Source organism: Argiope bruennichi, chromosome 2, assembly GCF_947563725.1.
Source record: "Argiope bruennichi chromosome 2, qqArgBrue1.1, whole genome shotgun sequence".
Classification (NCBI taxonomy): domain Eukaryota; kingdom Metazoa; phylum Arthropoda; class Arachnida; order Araneae; family Araneidae; genus Argiope; species Argiope bruennichi.
This window is the reverse complement of record NC_079152.1, coordinates 24,265,274-24,288,178: the sequence shown is the minus strand read 5'-3', so window position 1 is coordinate 24,288,178 and position 22,905 is coordinate 24,265,274. Positions and strand designations below refer to the sequence as shown.

Here is a 22,905-nt window from a genome sequence, read left to right as displayed (position 1 = left end):
AAAATTATTTTTTTTAATGAAGACCACTCCGGGACATTCTAATTTCTCTTTTTTAATTATAACTTAAACCAAAAAACTAAGTTAGACCAAAAAGTACCAAAAATCGGAATGTGAGATGTCAAAAAAAAAAAAAAAAAAAAAAGAGAGAGAGAGAGAAAAATTAAAATTAAAAACAACTGGAAAATTGTTTTAAATCGAATTTCAAGTCCTAATTGATGTTACCACTTTTGTTTCAAAATCATATTTCATTGGGTTTTTTTAGTTCATTATGAGCCATATAATTTTGATTTGATATTGTTTTCAAAATCTATTAACAAATGAGTGTCCTGAAAAAAAAATCGTTGAAGATTTCAAAAAATAGGAGAGAGACTGTGAAGAACTTTCATCATTGAAATTTATTACTAATGAAATTATTATTGAAAATGAAAAAATAAAACTTTTATTATTGAAATGAAATAAATTTTATTATTGAATGAATGAATTTTATTATTAAAGAACTTTTATTATGAAAATTATTGAAATGAAATTTTAAAAAATATTTCACTGAATTTAATTATGTTTGCGAACCACCATCTTAAATTAAAAATAAAACTATGTTATTCAAAGCAAACATTCAATAAAAGTAATTTTTCGATAAAAAATTTAAAAATTTTTATGATTCTTTACATATTTAAATTATTACCATATTTACAATATTTAAATAAGAAACTGCATTTCAATAAAAAGGTTTTTTTCGTTGCAATTTTAGAAAAGGAAAAATTGGAAAATTAAACTAAAAAAATTAGATTTTTTTTTTCTGGAATAATAATGATGAGAAATATACGAAATAATAATTCAACCCCTGTTATACATTAAATTATATCATTTTCAACTATAGTATTTTGAATAAATGCTATTATTTTAAATAAAATTGACGAGCAAAATGATAAAATTCAAAACAAAATAATAAATTCGAAGAGAAAAATCGAAAAACACATTTTCACATAAAAAATTTCTACTCAAAATTTAAGGATAAAGGAACGATAGATAAATTTATAAATAAAAGTGGCATCCGTGTAAGAGTTCTTCAATAGATTTAAACTTTTCAATTTTTTAAAAGTATTTTGCAGTTTTGTTGTCGAAACAAATAATACAGCTAGAAATACTAGAACAAAAATTCGAATGCTCATTAGAAAATAGAAATCCTCGAAAATTAGAGTACCTTATCTGGCCATTCGAATCATTTTAAAATATATAACAAACAAAAAGTAAATTTTTAATTAAAAAGAAAGAAAAAAAGCATCCTGTAAAAGCTTAATTTTCTCTTATTCTTATATATAAACATTTCTAAAGAATTTTATCCCTTTTTACAAAATATAGATTTTCTATTTATTAAAATTATTTACTCTAAAATGAAATGGAATATTTTGTACTTACCTTTGTAGAAATAACTTCATCCAATTCATTAAACGATGACACATCTCTTGCTGCTTCAAAGCGGTAATTTCCAATAGTATGGTAAATCCAAAAGATGAAACATAAGTGCTTTTTTGTTGTATATTATGATGAAGCTACATCACACAACAGACTGTTTTTTTCCCTCCAGCGGTCGATAGAGATTACTCTTTAAACGTTGAAGCTCATTGTAAGAAGATTAACTTGCATTCGAGAACAACTATGACTAATTTAAGCTGAGAGAAAGATTCAACACGTAAGGCTTTGGTCGCAGTCAAAGTATTGTATATCAATAGAGGTATTTTAAAAGATATTATTATTTTAATTTCGTCATATATCTCATAATAGATAAAATTTAATTAATTAAGATATATTTTTAAATATGATATGCATTTTTTTATCACTTCGTATATTGCTATTTTTTGTTACAAATTCAACTCGGCATCACTTTTGTTTCCTATATTTTAAAGATGATTTCAAAAAAAATTCTAGACTTAGCTTTTCATTTCTCTACTTCAAAATATTTTCTGAAGATAATCTTCAAATATGATTTTCAAGGCAAATCTTTTAATTTCGCATCAACTATTTAGTACTATGCTAGAAGTCAGTAAGCTTTCAAGAAAGTTACTATTCTAGAATACCAGCGAATGAATTCTTTTAGAAGAATATATTTTCCGAAAAGATGTACAATATCACAAAATCACCAGTCATCTACGACATTATGTATGGATGAAGAAAAATGTCAGTCTTCAACGAATAGATAAATTGTCAAAGTCATTCACTTTGATTCTCTGCCACTTCTGCTGTTCTAATTTAAGCTTAAACGTAAATACGTTTCATAACTAATTTGATTCTTCTTTCTTATTTATAAAAGACAGCGATGATCAATTGATATGTTAATGCAATGAAGCAAAATTTTGATAGGAACTATAAATACGTCGTATTTAATATAATTACTTTGTTAATTTATGGCACATTTTTAACCACTTAACAGCCTTATTCTTAAAATGAGTTTATAAACTGGACACTCTCATATGTAGTTTCTAATACTGAAACTATTAGATATATATATTTTCTATTTTTCCATATATACAAAACTGCAATTATGATAAATAATGATGCTCAAAATAAAAATGTTTCATTTAATTTAAATTATTTTTTTAAACTATTGATCATATTACTGAAAAAGAAACTAAATACATTTTTTTTACATAAGCAATACATTGCATGCGTTTGTTTACACTATTTCTAAATATCGAAATGAAATATCGCAGCACAAGGAATTTCAAATTCACAGTTTTCTTAATTTCCAGTGTAAAATACACTCTAGTCCAGGAATATATATAAAAAATTCCATCAGTAAAGTTATCAATTCATGTTTCTTTCTTGAAAAAAAATATATATAAATATTTCGAAGTATTTTTTAAGCGTGGTTGCAACCGGTGTCAAAAGTATTCATTTGAAAATTCGACTTTCAAAAATTTTTGTTTCGCTTTCACCGACAAAATATCCGCCGAAATGTGCACACATAAACACACACACACAAAGTTACATTTTTTTTCTTTTGCCTAAACGTTTCAGAGCATTTTTTTTCGCTTCGTCCACGCACGCGTTTTTTTTTTAATTATTATTTTTTTTACTTAATTGCACTCCTACATTTCCTCTCTTGAAACGGGCACGGCACCAACTCCGAATCAAAATCGGCCGCTTGCCGTGTCGCGAAAGTCTGGGCTCCGCCCCTCCAGTCATGTGACGTCAGCGGACTCTTGCATCATGGGAATGAGAACAGCAGCGCCTTTTGCTTTGATGGGCTTTAGGAAACATTAACAGATAACGCAATATTATTCTTTAGCGGCAAAAGAAGATCAGCTTCTTTTGAAAAACGTTCCTCCCTTTTATTTTTCAGTCATCCATCTCTGTTTTCATTCTTCTTAACAAAATAGTTATAATTTGCATTTTAAATAACTTGCAAGTATAGCAAAGAAACAAATTGCTTAGTCTGGAATGGTGTGATTCAGAAATCTTATCATATAAATTCTGTTACATCATATAAATTCTGTATATTCTTCATATGCTTCCATTCATAAAAAAAAAGTCCTGAATATAATTTTTTTCTGAAAAGTTATTATTAAATGGATATTGCGTAGTTAATAAATATCATTTATGTTACAAATAACCAAGTTAAAAACAGAAAGAAATTCAAATGTTTAATGGTTCCATATTCATTTACGTTTCAGACAACGTATTAAAATTCTAAAATAATCTATCCGTTATCTATCGCCAAATTCTACATTGATTTAAGTTATAACAAATTGGTTGTTTGAAACAATATTAACAATCTATAAAATAAGTAATTGCTGCATTTTTGTGACATTTTTTGGCATGAAAAGGAACGACGAATCAATTTTGAAAAGAAAAGGCCGATTTTTTTTTTTTAATTGGGAAGCATGCTAAATATACCGATGCGAATCTGCAAAATTGTTTTCCTGCTATGTTAGTCTCACGGTAAGGGAGAGAGTATTGTGTGATACGGAAGTTATATAGAGATTCTTAATGGATACCGAAGGGCTGAATCAATGAATCCCGATCTTGGCGTGAAACTTGGCGATAAATTTGCCAATTTCAGAGTTAAAATATTAGATGTAGATTTATGGTTTCATCTGTATTATGGAATCAAAAAAAAAGTTTTATTTGTATTAGGAACTTTTAAAAATTATATATTCTTCTGTTATATAATATTACCTATATAATATAAAATTATATAGGCTATTCTGCTGGGTAATCGCATGTGATTTTCCGTTTTTTCGGAAGGTTATGTAAACCAAAGGCCGCTCAAAACAAGGTAATCTCTCTAAACTTCATTCGTAAGCAGCGGGCTGGGTGCTCATATAAAAGCGAAATATTACTGATAGAGCTTTTATTAAATTATTATTGATAAAACTTTTACTAAGCTTATTTTTAAAGCTTAGTTATTTGGTGGTACTTTGCAGCGATGGCCTGATGGTAAGGTCTCGGCTGAAGAACCGGAGGGTTCAGGTTCAAGACCCAATTCCAACAAAGAACCGTCGTGTAAGTGTGTCTGATGCACGTTAGATTCGTTGGGGTCAAACAATCTATCGTTGGTGTGGTATGGAAATTTGGAGAGAGGGGAGAGCTCAAGTGTTGTCCTCGTCATCTGGTCGTTGTTCAAATAACGTGCAAGTATAGCAAACTGGGTACAAGGTATATCCCAAGGTATTACAAGGTATGTCCCAAACTAGCACTAGTGTTGTTTTAAAACGGGCCATCAATATAACTAACTAAGCTAAACTGATAAATTCTATTCTGTATGTACGTATCGATATATTTTTTCTTTGGTTGTGTCTTTATACCTTCGCTTCATGCTTTATTGAATATTTGGGGAATAAATCTTCATTTTCTATTATCCAGTGTGTTGGATTATTTATCGCGTTATTTCCGTTACTATATGAATTTTAAAATACGTTGTCTTCAAATATTACTTTATTAATATATCATTTTATTTTCAGAAATATATGTTAATATATATAATCTAAGAAAATTAAAATTACCCGTCTTTTTTTTACAATCTTTATTCAATTCTTTATTCTTTGCATTTCATTAAAATTATATTCTGAAACCGAAACTACAATTTTAATTTCTACAAATTTTATTACTTAATTAGGAATGCATCAAATACTAATTATATGAAATTATATATCTGACACACTTAAAAGCAAATGCAATAAGATCATTTTTAAATATCATTTGTATTTTTTGTTTGTTTATTTTATGATAAGTGCTCTTAGATGATCAGTTAAATACACCGAATTTTATTTTTAATTCATTTTAAATTGCAGTATTTTTATATGTATGTATATTTTTATATGCTGTAATATGTAGTTTCTAAACTTCTGGAGATACAATTATACTGCCGGTTGGAAAAACACTTTAAATGAAGTAAATAGTTTTATATATTGTTTGAGCTAATAATATAGTATTGAAAAATGACAAAATTTAATTTTTCATATAGTTATTCGATGTAATTTGCCATATTTTTTTTAAAAAAATCTTGACATTCCAACACATACAATTGAGAAAAAAAATTCCTCATTTTATGAGAAAGACTGACAAAATAATAGCTGTTTAAAATAAATGGGGATAGTATACGAAATTATTTCAAGGGACATTTTAAAAGTATTGTTAGGGAACTTCCTCCATTAAGTCCGCAAAGTTAACGGGTTCTTTTGTAGTGGGTACATGGAGACGCACAGTCAACAGGCCTCGGTACCAAAAGACGGCTTCAGTAACATGGAAGAACATACAGCAAATGCACAACAACCAAGACATACACAAGCAATACACAGTAGCACTTCTCGCAAATAGTACAACAATGATAAGCAGCTCGAAGCACTCAGGGAGAGAGCTGGTTCAACTATTAACCAGAATAGAACACAAAACACTGCCTCCAACTCGGTGGCACGGTCTTTTCATAGTTCCCGAAACACGGCAGAGGAGGTTCTCGAATAGTCAAGCATATCCCAGTTCCTATTAGCTCTATCGCCAAAATTCTAAAAAATTCCACTATTATCTATTTTGCCGCGAAATTCGTCGCCATATCGTTAAACGGCCGCCACGTATTGTCGCCAAGCCCTATGATCACTCATTCGGCATCTGATCAGCACCAAACATAGCTGATAGTAAAACTATCTTTCCAGCGATTGAACTAACCATGCTGGGAAGCAACATTACAGTGAAACGTCTGAAGATAATTAAAAGTGACATGAAATTTTTATTGGTTCAAATACTCTTCAGATATGTATTAAATAGTTATTAAGGCTATACTAAAAAAATGTAATTGTAAAATTAAATTGTTTTCGAAGCAAACAATAGGGCAGGATAAGAACTCAATCATACCATTACGAAATGAAATATAATTTAAAATTCGCTTATAATAAAATAATTCCATATGCTTGGAATGAAAGTCACTTTATTGTAATACTCTCTGGAAATGGCTTCCTTTGGTTGAATGATCTCGGTAAACGATTTCACTGTTGTTCTATTCGTGGATTCTTTTGCTGAAATTTTTATTTTTAAGGAAGTAAACCTGGTAATAAAGAGGACCAGTGGCATTATTTTTAATGTATAGGTGTGGCTTGGTTTGGTTCAGTTTAGTTATAATAAGGTCCCCTTTTTAAAGCAACACTAAGGCTAATTTGGGACGAACAAAGTAATTTTGAATCGCTGTCAGATGACGAGGACGACATCTGAGCTGGCACATCCTCTCCAAGTTTCCAAGCTACACCAGTGGGATGACGTTTGGCCCCGACGGACTTAGCGTGCCCCAGATCCGCTTACACGACGGTTCTTCGGTGGAATCGGATTTCGAACTTGAAACACTTCAATTTCGAAGTCTAGATCTTACCACCAGGCCACCGAGTTCTCAACGTAATTGAAGGAGAATAACCCAGTTAAATGCTATTTTAAGGCAAAAAAAAATTACAGAACTGGTTGTGACACTTAAGAATTTTTAATTGCCATTTTTTTATCTTTAAATTCTTTATTCAATTAAGATTTTTTTAATGAAACAGCAAATTTACATTAAGCCCATCTAAAAAGTTGTTACATCCAGTTTTCAGCATTTTGAATAGAATTATTCAATTTATATTGAACTTTGATTTCTGAAGCACATATAATTTCAAGAAGCATTTCCTCAAAATTTGAATCTTTGGATTAATAATTTATATTATATTATATTATATTATATTATATATATATATATATATATATATATATATATATATATATATATATATATATATATATATATATATATATATATATATATATATATATATATATATATATATATATATATATATATTGATATTTGAAATTTGTAGTTAGTTCTATTATGTTTTTTTATTTATTTTGTTATATTATTAATTAAATTACAACAGTTTAGAACATCGTTTTTATTATGTAACCCTTCATGTCTTCATCCAATCAACTGCAAAAAAAGTCAAAAAGTCAATCAAAAAAAGTCTAACTAATCGTTTTTATTTGCTTGAAATTAAGTAATAGGTAAACATAATTGTGAAATTCCGAGATATTTTTTTACTCTTAACGTCATTTGATTAATGTACTTTAACGATTGGTCTCTGATAAATCTATTTACCACCTATTATTTCAAAAACTGATTAACTAACAAAATGTAGATTTTTTTTTATTTTTAAAAATCAGCTTTTCATAATAAAATAGAAAAAGGGAGATTTCTCCTAATCAAACATATTAAAGGGTTCAATTTATTGACTAAAATTAAGACATATAAAATCTCTTCCAAGTAAATAGTTAATTATTAAAATTGTTTTAGAATGAAGTGGTATTAATATCTCCACATCTCGAACGAAATTGAAACCTAATTCTTTTATTTTCACTGCTTTCATTCACGCAAAATATCTATGTAACAAAGGATATTAATGAAAATAATTGCATTTTCAATGCGTTAGAATTTAGTTACAATAATTAAAACTTCGCTTGACTCTAACCTCTAATTTATATTATTGCTTACACTTGTTCTTGGTCCTACTTTTTCTTTTTAAGGCGTGGATTTAACATTTTCCGTATAATTCTTCGAAGAGCGTATAGATATGCTATAATTTTTTTTGTCTGGAATATCCTTGGGATATAGTTTTACTATCATTGAAGGCAACAAAATTAAACTCACTTCTAAGAAATTCGTGCAATTTTTAAAATTCTTCTGTAACAATTAATTCGTCATAATTTTATGAAATTCTTTACATCATTAAAATTAGAATTTAAAATAAATGAAACAGAAATGCAAGAAATAAAAATAAACGATTTTTTTCAAATGTAAATATAAAACTTCTAATAGCGACAGAAAAAAAAAATATTAGAATAACAAAGTATCATTGAAGTTTTAAATTTTTTAATAAAATTACAATTTTTCTTTTCTCAGCTTAATGTTTACCATTATATGTTTTGTAACATATGCTTAATTGAATAAATAATGTTACAAATCTGTAATGTGCTTCCTCGCACGGTTCGTTCATGGAAAGACCCTTTCATGAACAGCTCGATTGGATTCTGATATGGATGCTCTACTGGATGTGATAACAACTACGACAAACACAATGGTCAGACGGAATTCAGCAGGAGGAAGGAATCTTTGTAGCCACGCTCTACGGTCTTTCCAAACGTCTGCAATCCCCCGCTGTCTCCTCGCTTTAGCTGTACCCAGCTGCCGACTCACTACTACACTACCGGCTACTCCACACACGCCTCGATGCTGCTTCTATGATAAATACAGGATTCGGCAAATAGCTCAATTCAGCAAACGCTTGATCTCCACACAGTGCTTGCGCTTCTCTGAACTGATCAAACTATTCGTCGTTGAATTTCCACGTTTCTGTGCACGACTTCGGCTGTATCACCAAACTAACTTCAAGACTTAATACACGACTGACTTCGGCTTGAGAATGCCGTTCTTTTATAGCTCCCGGAGGCGGACAGAGAAGGTTCTGGAACAATCAGGCATTCCTCGGTTCCTACTGGCTGTATCACAAAATTCTGAAAGATTCCAGTATTATCTATTTTGTCTCTAAAACCGCCAAATTTGTCGCCAAACTGACTTCAAATTGTCTCCAAGTTCGTCGCCAGGTTCTAGGTTCACTGACTCGACCCACGATCAGTATCCAACAGAGATGATCGTAAAACGGTCTTTCCAGAGATTGATCTAACCGTGCAGGGAAACAGCATCACCGATTTGTAAAAATAATGAGGTGCATGTTAATATTACTAATAAAGGTAAAGAAATAATTATAACTCTTCTGTTACAGTTAAAAAAAATTTTATAAGCTTTTTGGTTTAGTATTGTGTGACAGCATGTTACTTAAAGTTGTTCTCATTTATTCTGAAATGTTTTAGTTTGAAAAATTGTAAAATAATTTGCAGTACATAAGGCAATTTCAAAAATATTTAACATTTCTATTTTTTTTTTTGTGTGTGTGTGCGTGTGTTTTGAGCTTCAAGATATTTAAAACAATATATTTCGTCTTTTTCAAAACAATTATTTATTTTTTCTTCTAGTCTTATGACGTGAATAATATATATTATATGAATCGTTCTTACAAATGAATAACAAATTGAGTATCGGAATTATATTTTTATTTTATTTTTGAAAAATAATCCTAGTCATATTTATTTTCTAGATATTAAAATTAAAAAGGAAATACTATTTGCTCTTCTAGAAGAACAAAAATTTCCGAATAACAATAAGTATTTGAAATTGATATCACCCTTGTTTAATAGGCTTCTATTAAACAAATAAACAAATTTATACCCGAAATTTTTTTAGGGGCCGCGGTGGTCTGGTAGTAAGGTCTCGGCTTCCGAGCCGAAAGGTTTCATGTTCGAGACCCGATTCTACCGAAGAACAGTCATGTAAGTGGATTTGATGCAAGCCAAATCCTCCGGGGACAAATGCCCTCCCGCTGGTGCGGTGTGGCACGGAAGCCTGGAGACGGGGCCACCAGCTCAGGAGACGTCCTAGTCATTTGACTGAGGTTCAAAATTGCGTGGCCCCTCCCAAAATAGCCCTAGTGTTGCTTTAAAGCGGGACGTTAATATAACTAAATTCACAAAATTTTAAAAATATTTTAAGAGTGTTTACTGATATAGGAAACTTTTTTCAGAACAGTTTCCGACTGATACTTTTTGACCGACGGCTACACATCTTCTATAAATGTACGTAAATTTTAAATAATATTTTTCAAAATATAAATTCTAAAAATTTTTTAATCGTAAATCGAACAAAATAACTCACAAACTTATTCTACAGTTTACTAGACATTCATACAAACGCGCTATACAAGTCTTTTGCAATGCCCTATCGTACTTATTCGAGAAGCAAACGATCGCGGTTGCTGGTGATAAGGTCTTGGCTTCAGAACCGGAGAGTTTCAGGTTCGAGTCTGGATTCCACCGAAGAACCGTCGTGTAAATGGGTGTGATGCACGTTAAATCCGCCTGGGCCAAAATGTCCTCCCGCTGCTGTGATATGGAAGTTTGGAGGGGCGGGGTGCCAGCAAAAGGTGACGTCCTCGTCATCTGACCGCGGTTCAAAATTACGTCCCAAAATATGCCTAGTTGTGCTAAATTAAACCTTATGAGAAGCAAACTTAACGAATGCATAAAATTCTCTTTGAATGACGTACATAAATATAATAACAATGAAATAACTGTCAAAGATAAGAATGGTTTCAACTAAATTAGAAGCAGCCAGACAGAAACAAAGAAATCTTCCACTCTAGCTTTTTATCTTTTAATAAGAGATGACTTAATGACTTTAATAATTGGCATGTTTCCTACAAAAGGGACAAATATTTATGCAATCCAAAATTCAAACTGTTTAAATTCAGCATTAGCATGACTTTTAAGGTGGAAAAAATGATACTCCATGTGGTTACAAATAAAAATGGGACAAAGTAAAGTCCAGTGAATGCAACACGCAAAAGTGGCATTAACATTACTTATTCAAAACGGGAAGTATTTTAAGTAAATATTACAAATGAGATGTTCTGTCCTCTTTGTTGCATTTCATTAGTCATCAAGGGAGACCACGTGACCTTTGGGCAAATCCACTCATAAATAATAGCTGAAAATTTTTATGAACGAATTTCAGAATACATTCCGTTTCACAAGAGGCCAGTTAACATATTCATTACCTGAGAATAAACATATTTAAGTGATATGTTCCGTATTTATGTTTTTCTATGTTTAGACTCATTTTTCCTTGTGACATTGTGATAAAAAAATTAAAAAAGGTTTGCCTATCTATAAGCTTTAACTGTCCGTAACAATCCTCGAATGCAGACAAATTTTAAAAAGAATGCAATCGTGAGTGAGAGAAAAGCTAAAGTTGTTAGAATTTCGCCAAACCCAATTAGCTACACATACTTTTATGCATTGGCCATTGACAACTGCAATGGAAAGCTACGAATACACTATTACAGCTACAGTTGTTAGAATTTCGCCAAACCCAATTAGCTACACATACTTTTATGCATTGGTCATTGACAACTGCAATGGAAAGCTACGAATACATTATTACAGATACAGTTGTTAGAATTTCGCCAAACTCAATTAGCTACACATACTTTTATGCATTGGTTGTTGACTGCCTCAATGAAAATCTACGAATACACTATTACAGCTAGAGTTGTTAGAATTTCGCAAAATCCAATTAGCAACACATACTTTTATGCATTGGTCGTTTATTTCCACAGAAAAAAGCTACGAATATAATTGTACTGTAGTACAAAAATCATTCACTAAGAGAGTAAAGGAAATTGTATAAATAATTATTAAGTTATTGGAACACAAAATTAAAACATTTTAATCAGTTCCACAAATTCTACATGTCCTGTACTTTGCCATATGAGAGAAAACTAATTGTGGTCGTCGAATCTAACTTGAAGGGCGTTTCCAGATATCTGCAGATTTGTTCTGCGGGGTTCGATCTTTGCCACTATCCCCGTCTTCCAACAACTAAGTGTCATACAATGGGAAGTAATGCACATCATGTTTCAGATATAACTTCATTACCACACATGATTTTACACTAAAGTAATCCATTAAATACATAAAATTAAGTGTCTTTCTCCCATATTTTTCGAAAATTTATTAAATAAACTCAGTCGAAAGAATTAAATTTTAGATTTCATGTTCGAGAACATATTTAGAAAATGATTTTTTCTAGAATTTCATTCATTTTCCTTTTTCGGTTATGCTGCTAAATTCTCGAATATTCGGAAAAGTCTTGGTTAGGTTTAGCTTAGTTTGGTTATAGCTGCCACCTTGAAGTAATCAGAGTGCTACTAGGAATGATTTTTTTAATTGAAGTCAGACGAAGAGGATGGTACCTGAGCAATCATCCTACTCTCCACATTAAAAATACATTTCCACATCAGGAGAAGGAATTTTTACACTCTATGTCAAAATTGAAAATATACCATAGACCATATACTTCTCATACTTCGGTAAAATTGGGTTTCAAATCTGATTGAACTGAATTCGAAACTTTTAAGTTACCTTGCCACTAAGGTACTCAAGAGATTTTGTGATTACAGTGCACAGAAATTCTCGTGAAATTAATCTGAAATCAAAAATTCCTTGTACTTAAAACTATGTTTTAACTGTGGAGAGTCAAAGACAAAAACCAATTGCCACCACTAAGAACAAATTACCCAAAAGAATAGAAACAAATTCAGCTTTCACCAGTATAACTTAACTGTTGGAAAATGAAAGTAAATTCGGTTTGTACTTAGATTCATGTGGGAGATAGAATATAACAAATGAAAAGGCATAGGTTCAGTTATTAGAATTGCAACATTCTTTAAAAATAAAAATTAATTTAAAAAATCAAGCTGAATTTTAATATGTTTTGCTATAACTTCTGAGAATATTAACAGTATGAAAATAAATTCTAGACAAATTCAAAATATGAATAAATTTTTTTGTGTAAATTTTTTGCTGAATTTTGGCAATTTTTTGAAAAATGATTTTGTTTTTACCTATTTTTAACAATACATTACTTTGTGTACAGTTCTAGAGACGGGTACCATTTGGCAATTTTCCGCCAAATTTTACTCGCCAAGCCCCGTGGACGCTGTAATCTTCAGAATTTTATTTCTCAATATTATGAATATTTTCAAGAGACGCTGGAGACTTTATCTTTAAAATTTGGCGCCAAATTTGGCGGTACCCGTCCCTAGAATTTAGCCATACTTTGTTGCTAGAAATTTAAACCATTTCATTGTTTCATTAACTATCTAACCATGTGATTTTCTTCCATTGTTGAAAGTTAAAGAAGAGAAATTTATTTTATATCTATGTAGTTTACTAAAACAAGTGATAATACAATATTGCATAATTTATAAAGTAGCTGAACCACAAACTTTCAATTTTAATAGCGCCATGATGTCATGGGTCTAGTCTCCATTAGAAAGTTTCATGTACAGAATGAGCAGAGCATATGTAAGACAATAATAGAATTTTTAAAGTAAGTGGTGAATGCCATTTGAAACAAATAAAACTTTTGAATACTAATCAAGACTTCGAAGAAATTAATAAATTTGTTGTAGACTATTTATAAGAGAGAACTTTCAAACGATCCTGAAAAAACGAGAGAATGAAAGAGAAAAAAAGAACAATGGTAGAATTAAATAGAGTCATGATAAATGCCAAGAACATCGAAGACGCCGAGACAGGAGTAAAAACAATGATGTCTAGAAGATAAACAATCAAGACCAAAAACGGATATCGAGTATCTGATAGTCTTGAAAGTATCTGGTTTATATAGTATCACCCAACCCTATGCGTTAAAGAGTTATGCATCCTAGTTTTGGAATAATTTGCATCAACTGGAAACTTTTAGAATCAGCATTAGTAGTCTGCCCAAAACTTTCTCACTCTCAAATAAAAGTGTATCCCCCCCCCCTGCAAATAATTGCGGACCTTAAGTAAGACAGAGAATATCTTGCAAGAAATTGGCGTATAATAGTTACAAAATATTAACTTTTGGCGAGAAATAACTGTTTTTTACTGAGTCTGTTGTTTGATCCTTGGCGAGTGTTTTGGCTATTAATCCTTGCCATAAGTTGAATAGTATTGGCGCTTTAGGTGCGTTTTTTCCAATCGACCGGAACCAAAATTTAGCAGAGAACTACAAAGTCACAAGATCAAATATGAAATTTTATATATTTAAGACTGCGTTTATGAATTATTTCATTTGCATGCTTTCTGAGAGTACAGACTTACAAATTGTTGAATTTGGCTCAAAATTTGACAGATGTTCACATTACAGATGTTAAATCTGTGTGCAAAATTTTATTCATTTAATTCTCTTGGTTTTACAATTGTTCGTATTAACAAACATTCGAATAGCCAGATAGACAGATTTCCATTGAATAGATTTTGCTTAAAATTGGATAGAAATCTACAAATTTTGTGTAAAGACTATACCAAATTTCATCCATCAAGATCAATGCATTTTTGATTTATCTCTGTCATACACAAACGGAAAAATGTGTTTTCGATCTCAGAGAGTTCTGAAACATAGAGATTCTCTAAATTCGGAATTCAAATATATATTTTTTTTGGTGATTACAATAATTTCTCTATTTCGTGTACGAGAAAGTAAAAAAAATGATAACGCTTCAGACTCATTTTTTTTCATGGAAGCCTAACCAATTCACATGTACAATTCATTTTGTGTTACACAACAGCTCCTTTATTCTCGAAATGATCCTCAAGATCTAAAAACAACGATTCAAAACATTTGTTTCAATAAATTTTATTTCTCCATTACTTTTCCATCAGTTATCATGCGGATCAACTGATTCTAAAATTAAAAAAACTCTTCTGTTTTATCATTAATAATCGATAATGCTATTTCAGATATGATATTCTTTTTGGTATGATCAACGTATGGTTCTGGATCTAACTTTTGATTACTTTCATTATCCTCCCGCTGGTGTGGCGTGGAAGTTTGAAGAGGGGGTGCCAGCTCTGGTATCGTCCTCGTTATCTGACCGCGGTTCAAAATTACGAGGTATATCCTAAAATAGCCCTTGTTTTGCTTTAAAATGGGACGTTAATATAGTTAACCTAAACTTAATTACTTTCAAATATTTCATTTTTTTTTCATTTAGAATGTAAACGTTTTAGACACACTTAAAACTCTCCCTACAGAGCTGCTAAATCTGACATTTCTTCTTCTAATTATTATTATTATTCCTTTACCTTTTTCAGCAAATTCCATATAATCAATCGTTAAAGTCTTAATATCTTTGATAACATCCAATTTTTGCTCTGCATTTATCACAAATGATGTTTAGTTTTTTATTGACAGGCAATTACCAATGAATTTTCTTGGCATCATCATTACGATTTAATTCTTCCATGAATGCGTGCGATTTAATTTCTTGACTGAAGAAGATGGCTCGAGTTTGTTCAAAGCTGCGTAGGTATTCATCTCCGATAGCTCGGATCAAAATGAAGAAGATAAATGATGACTGATCTTTTGAATAACACGTTTCATGTTGTTTTTTCTGCTGATGAGAAATAAACGATCACTCTTTGGCAATACTGAATATATATTTTTTCCTGCATTTTATTCTGTTTAAAGATAGGAACATATTATACAAATGTGATGCTATTTATATGAGATTTTCAGGAAAACTGATGGATATTTTTATATAATTAGACGCTTGAGGAAGCCACAGAGGAGGAGCTTTATCTGTGGAGGATGTTACAATAAGTAGATGGGTTACATGATGACTCATCAATTTAGTTAATTTTGTTATTAATTTGAAGTATAGTATTTTTATCAACCCTTATCGTGGCAAGATTGCTTTTTTGAAGAAAAGCAAAAAAAAATGTATATAGGTAGCTTCTTTATGCTATAAAAAACAAATTTTAAATTGTTTAATAAAATTTTAAATTTAAATGTTTAATAAAACGAAGTTAAAAATTATTTTATAGTGGTAATATATTTTTATTAAGTTGTATGTATGGTATACTATACAAAATGAACATAAGGGTTAATGTAGTTATGAAATATTGTTATTTTGAAGTTATACTAGTCGCCTTTGTGAACCAACTGGTTCGCCGTAGATATTGGTTATGTTTAATTTTTAGACAAATTGTTTAGATTAAATATCATGAGCATGATTCCATCAAATTGTCAGACATTAAAAGAGTGTCATTTTACGTTTCAATTATGGTTAAAATTAAATTTAGTGAAATGAAATGAAAGACGTTTCCATCGTCTTATCTATAACAAAATATTATTTTAAACAGTTTCCAAAAAACATTTAGTGTGCGAAAATGACAGGCGCCTCAATCTCAGTAGACACCCGACCACAAGTCAAACCTGATTGGTTTGTCAGATCACATGATTTCACACTATACGTCATAGGAAATCTTCTGTTGGCTATTTATCTTATCTTTTGGCAATTAGATGCGTACTTTGGAGAAATTAATTTGGGAAACGATATCAGCACTGTAGTATTTTGTTTTGTAATTCAGTTGATTAAAATTTTACACTCACATCTGTTTTATAATAAAGCTGATATAGAAGAAATCAGGGTCTGCTACGTGTTTCTAAGTGTGCTCTTATTTCTATATTTGAAAAGAAAATATTATGAACTGTTATTATATAGGTTTATTATGTTTATAAATGTTGTTTAGGTTTATAAACGTTGTCTTTCAATGAAAATGAAATGAACAGATCTACAAAACTCGATCCATTTTAACATATGTGTTCGGAACTTAAAGCAATAACTTCACAGGGAGAAGCTGATTCAGGAAAAGAAAATATTATGAACAGTTTTTTTTTTATAAAATGCGTTTAAAATAACTGCGTTTTTTATAAAATTCAGAGCCGCATAACGCACATTTGAATTCCATGTTTACTGCTTATCCTTGCAATACGGAACAATGCTTACCGCTTCACAGATAATAATTGGTTACTATAAAATTGGCGGAGAACGAATTTGGCGGTTTTCAATTCACTGATCAAACGAACCAATCAGATTCGACTTGTGCTCGGGTGTCTCCTGAGATTGAGGCGCCTGTGCGAAAATGTAAGCGAAGCTGGAGAAAGTTAAAATGTTCAGTATTACAGTCACGGTTAAACTGATATTTAAGTAGAAATAATAATAATATAGTTAACAATGTGAAATTAGTAAAATAAAAATTATGCATTCAAACAAAGAGGTAACGAATTAAAAATAGTTTTTCATTTTTTTTATTGCCAACCCGCTGTAACTATATTACATATGTTTGCTTATTATACATGTGAACTTTCCTAATGGAAGCAAGTTCCCTGATATCATAGTGCTATTATTTCCGGCACATGTTTAAAGCATTCGTTGGCACGACTCCTGCCTGATATTCGGGCCATTTATCTATTTAGATGATCCCTTCTTTGCTATCTCTTAACTATAGTAGAGAAGAGGTCATAAAATTAGAGAGAGGATTTTTTACAATTACATATTATCTATAATGCAAATGTGCGTAATACGGCAGTCAACGTATTAAATTTAATGATAATGTAACTTCACTCTTTTGCTTGTTCTGTAAAATTCGTAGATACTAATCAGGATCTTTTTTAGCTTTCAACAATAGAAGCAAATCATGCTATCAAATAATTAATGAAGCAGTTAAAACTATTTTGGTTTCATTCATAAAAATGAAAATATTATCGCGAAATATATTTAAAAATATTTTTAAAGCTAATTACATTTAGACTAAAGACTTTTACAGCAACTAAATTGGTATCCATGAAGAGATAATTTCAGAGACTTCAAAATGGTGTAAAAATCCTTTTTGATATATTTTAGATGTTATTTAGAGTATAAACGCTTAAATCTATTTTATTTTTTATTTATTTTAAAATCTAATTAAAATTTTAAAAACTGCGGTCCAAAATGCTTATTTCTACCCTCCTTTCCTACCAATCAAACTATGTACAACCATAATTGCCAATCATTTGTCACATCAGTAGACCAAATTTCCTATCCCTTGCACGAAGAACGTTGCCGCTAATGATGTGCTTTGACGTTTCTTTGAAGCTCTCAATTATGGGCTCAATATGGGGCTGAACATTCACTTAATAAATTTGTAAGTCTGGAATTCAACATTCTCCGTTTCTTCCGAATAATTTGATCAATTTGAGGAGCAAGATTTGCATACTTGTTTATTTTCATATAGAATGCGGCTTAGAGCAGAGTAATTTTCAGGGCCACGATGGCCTGGTGGCAAGGTCTCGGAGGAGTGGAGGGTTTCAGGTTCGATACCTGATTCCACTGAAGAACCTTCGTGTAAGCGGGTCTACATTCTCCCGAAGGTGTGGTATGGAAGTTTGGAGAGTGGGTTCAAGCTCAGGTGTCGTCCACGTCATCTGGCCCCGGTTCAAAATTACGAAGTAAGTCCCAAAACAACCCTAATGTTGCTTTAAAACAGGATGTTAATATAACTAAACTAAACCGAGTGATTTTCATGTCCTCTCTAAGAAACTAGTTAGGTTGCCGAAATAATAATTCCAGACAAATGAGAAGTTTCCAAAGAGTATTAAGGACCATCTCACATCACAGACGGAAGCGTTCTTCGAGCAGGATACAGAAACCCTAATCCACCGATGTGACAAATGATTGGTAATTGCATCGAAAAACAATTAAGGTTGTACATAACTTTGGCCAATAAATTCATTTTGTTCTGTAATCTTGTCTTTTTTATATATGATTCAATAGAGCTTTCAAAAAAACACTGACCCTCTTAAATGAATGTAACTAAATAAATAATCATAACCGTACTAACTTTCTGAATAAATTAATTAATTTAAGATAAGAATTCCTCATTGAAAATTTTACTTTAAAAACTTTATTTTATTCAATACCGAATATATTTAAAGTAAATGATCATATTTATCAATCTTTATAAGACTCCAAAAATATTGAAAAAATATATAAAATGGCGGCCCGTTATCTAATTAATGCTAAAACGTCAAATATTATAAAAATGACGATCTGCTGGCTCAAGCAGTGGTTTTTGTTATTGACATTACAAATGTGATTGAAAACTCTATTTAAACCTAGCTTTTCAAATTTCCGCCTGTGGCACCATCTAGTTGATAAAGATGCATCCACAAAAACTGTAACTCTTATTTTTAGGTCAATAATTAGGTTATTTTTACATATCTTATTATAACAATAAAATATTGAAATGGTTTCCATAAATTTAACGAATTCATATATTATTTGGAAAATATCCATTTATTTAGATATTGAAAAAAAAATTTCACTGAATAATTAGGATTAATTTTTAATTATTGGGTGCTTCATATGCATATTTCAGATTCAAACAAGTAAGAACTTTGGTAGTATATGAGGTATTATTGTATTACAAGTATAATGTATGAAAAGCATATGGAATTTGGATTGTATTGAAAAATATTATATTAGGTTCAGATAATTTTAACTTTATAAAAACTTATAGCATATTCATAGCAAATTTATAATATTATTATAGTAAAAATTTATGGTTATTTGTTTATATATTTTAATTTATAAAATCATTTAAATTATTGAAACTTTCTACTGATTAAAGATATATTGACTATCATAAGATTTCACTATTTCTTAATTATTATTAGCTGACTTTTCTCAAATGTAGATTATTCAAATAAAAAAAATTAATTTACATGATGTTTTCAAGAACAAGTTTGATGTACTGTTTGATTATATATAATCGTTTATGCATCGCGATTATGAACATATAGCATAATATGTTCATATTCATGATGCATAACGATTGTCATATCTGACGTGGAAATGCGTAATTATTTACATGAAAAGAGATGCTCTGTGAAATAATAAATCATACTCATCGCATGCATTTAATATTTCATGTCAGAATAGTTTAGTTTATATCATGTAGCATTAGAAACCCTAAATAAATAAATAATTTTATAAAAAATTATTTCTGAAAAAATTGAAGGAATGAAATTTCAATGATCGTTATTTATACTTATGAAATATTTCATTCTGATTCACATTTTGAAGAATAGTTCTTTTTTTTTCCACCTCAAGAGCTGTTATTTTCAATTTCATACTGAAATCCTTCATTGGCATATGGAATTATTTTGTTTTGAATCAACTTTATTTTGTTTTGAGTTTACTTTTGCAATAGAAAATAAATTTAATGCTATATCCAGAATAACTGACATTCGCTTTGAACACCTCTGAAAAGAAATAACTTTGGTTATGACGCCTTTCAAAGTAAGAAATATCAGAGAAGAGATAAAAGTAACAGAGAGAAAAATCATACTCTTAATTCATTTTTATATATTTTCGAAATAAACCTACCTTTCTTTTTAAAAAAAATACCCCACTTGTAACAATTCTGTGCTATTTGATTCGTGCTAGCGTTTGTGTTTGACACACTTGGATTAAATCAAGAAGAACAGTCAACAGCTTGCAACTTATACAAAAATATTCTGTTAATTTTGACATTAGTTATATGCTTCACTCTAACCCAAGAAATATCTTCCCAAGAGTCCAAAATCCAACTCAGAAATGAAACTAAGAAACTATTACCTAAGGATTGGCATTAGAGATGAAATAATTACATCAAGGGGCGAACAACTTACCAACATTTTAAAAACGTCTCTATTAACCGAATTGAGAGTGAATTTTATTTTAACCAAGTATGCACTGGACACGGTGTATTTTCTGTGCATTGAAGCCGCTTCTTTGGAAAAAGTACGACTTGTCAGTGTGGCACCGAAGAAGGATCTATAAATCACGTTATCAAAGTCTGTGCACTATGGAGAGAACATAGACTCAGATGGGCAAGATACTGGATGTCTCTTGACATCGAAGAACTCATAAAAATTCCAGTCATCAAATCTTCTATTGGTGCATTTTGTCAAAGCTCTTGCCTTCAGTTCTCTCCTAATGTAAAAAGTTAACGTACATTTAATGTATTTTAGGCATTTTCAATGCTTCACAATTTAATATATAATGTATTATGTATTTTTCTCTTTTTTTTTCTGTACTAATACGCGTTTTCTCTAGAGGACTCTTTGTTGTTTGCAAGTGTCCAATGCAATCAAGTGTCGTTTGTTCCTTCGTGCTAGCTGGGGTTGCTTTTCGGCAGCCTCTGCCTAGGTCGGAGTATCGCTTGCATATGCTTTATTCTATATCGGAATGAATATTTTTACTTTCTCCTATACGTAGTATAGAAAAAGTATAGTAATGCACAAAAAATTCAAACTAGAGATTTTGACGAATCTATGGTGAATAGCTTATAAGCCAGTTAATAACTACGCTGCACGAGCAATTGCTTTTGTATCATGGATATGCTACTGGACTGCGAACCACAAGGTCCCAAGTTCTATCTTTGAGCATCTCAATTCATTAGAATGGTGACCTCGGACGATGATCCTTCAACCTTCGTCCAGCTGTTGTGGCGCCATCTATCCGCAACCAAAGTCGTCAGACTCACTTGACGCAACATCAGCATCAGCAACCACTCATCAACACACGCTCGCCATAATGCTTGGCGCTACTCAAATGGGGAGAGACGCATTAGAATCAACAGCAAATACATCACCACTCAACAGCCATATCGTTCGTCTCACCTCCGACTCACTGGATGGAGAGTCTGTGGTGAATAGCTTATAAGCCAGTTAACAGCTACGCCACCAGAGCAATTGCTTTTGTATCATGGTCAGGTTACTGGACTGCGATCCACAAAATCCCAGGTTCTATCCTCGCCCATCACAATCGTCCACAAATCTCCATATTTCAGACTTCCCTGAGTTCGAAGAATACATTTTCGGAAAATGTCCGTCTGTTTATCTGTAACAAAGATAACTCAAACAAGCTTTGAGTTAGGCGAATGAAATTTGATGTACGTTATTACTCCAAATTTGTAGATTTCTATAAAACTTTAAGTAAAGTCCATTCAAAGGGAATCTATGAGTCCAACTGTTCGAATATAAGTTAACACGATAACTACAAAGCGAAGAGAGCTAGATAGATAAGATTTGATAAACAGATTTAAAATATATATGGTAGATACTAATCAAATTTGAACCAAATCCAAGACGGAAACTGTTTGTATGTCTGTACCCTCAAAAGTATATAAACGCGATAACTCAAAAACGCAATGATTTAAATATATCAAATTTGGTATGAAGATGTTGTGACTACAAGTGTAGTTTTGTGTCAAATAGGATTACCAGGATAGAACCTGGGACCCTATGGTTCGCAGCCCAGTAACATGATCAGGATACAAAAGAAATAGCTCGGGTAGCGTAGCTTTTAACTGGCTTATAAGCTTTCACTGCAGACTCTCCCTCCAGTGAGTCGGAGGTGAGATAAACAATATGACTGTTGAGAGGTGATGTAATAGCTGTTGATTCTAATGCGCCTATAACCATTTGAGTAGCACCAAGCGTTATGGAGAGCGTGTGTGGGTGAGTGGTTGCTGATGCTGTTGCTGCGGCCTTTTTGTGTTGCTACGTCACATGAATCTAACGACTTTTGTTTGCTGCGGGTAGATGGCTCCACAATAGCTATACGAAGGTTGAAGGTTCATCGTCCGAGGTCACCAATGTGGCGGATTGGGATGTGTGATGAGCGAGGATAGAACCTGGAACCTTGTGGTTCGCAGCCGAGTAACATGACCACAATACAAAAGCAATTGCTCGGGTTGCGTAGCTGTTAACTGGCTTATAAGCTTTCACTACAGTACTATTAACCGCATGTCAAGGATCAATCGCCAAGGATGCGATTATATATTCTATTAAAAGTGATAAATTCACGCCGAAGGCTGATATTTCGTAACTATTGAAAGTCAGTGTCATGCAAGACGTTTTCTGGT

General features: G+C 31.3%; 1 protein-coding gene across 1 annotated transcript in view; it reads right to left on the bottom strand.

Moving 5' to 3' along the window:
- LOC129961674 (glutamate-gated chloride channel-like) overlaps positions 1 to 3,110 on the bottom strand; it is a 307,445-nt gene extending 304,335 nt beyond the window's left edge. The window contains exon 1 of the mRNA XM_056075205.1: positions 1,417 to 3,110. The gene's annotated coding sequence lies outside the window, so the exon portion shown is untranslated. The remainder of the gene's footprint in view (positions 1 to 1,416) is intronic.
- Between the last annotated feature and the right edge of the window lie 19,795 nt (positions 3,111 to 22,905).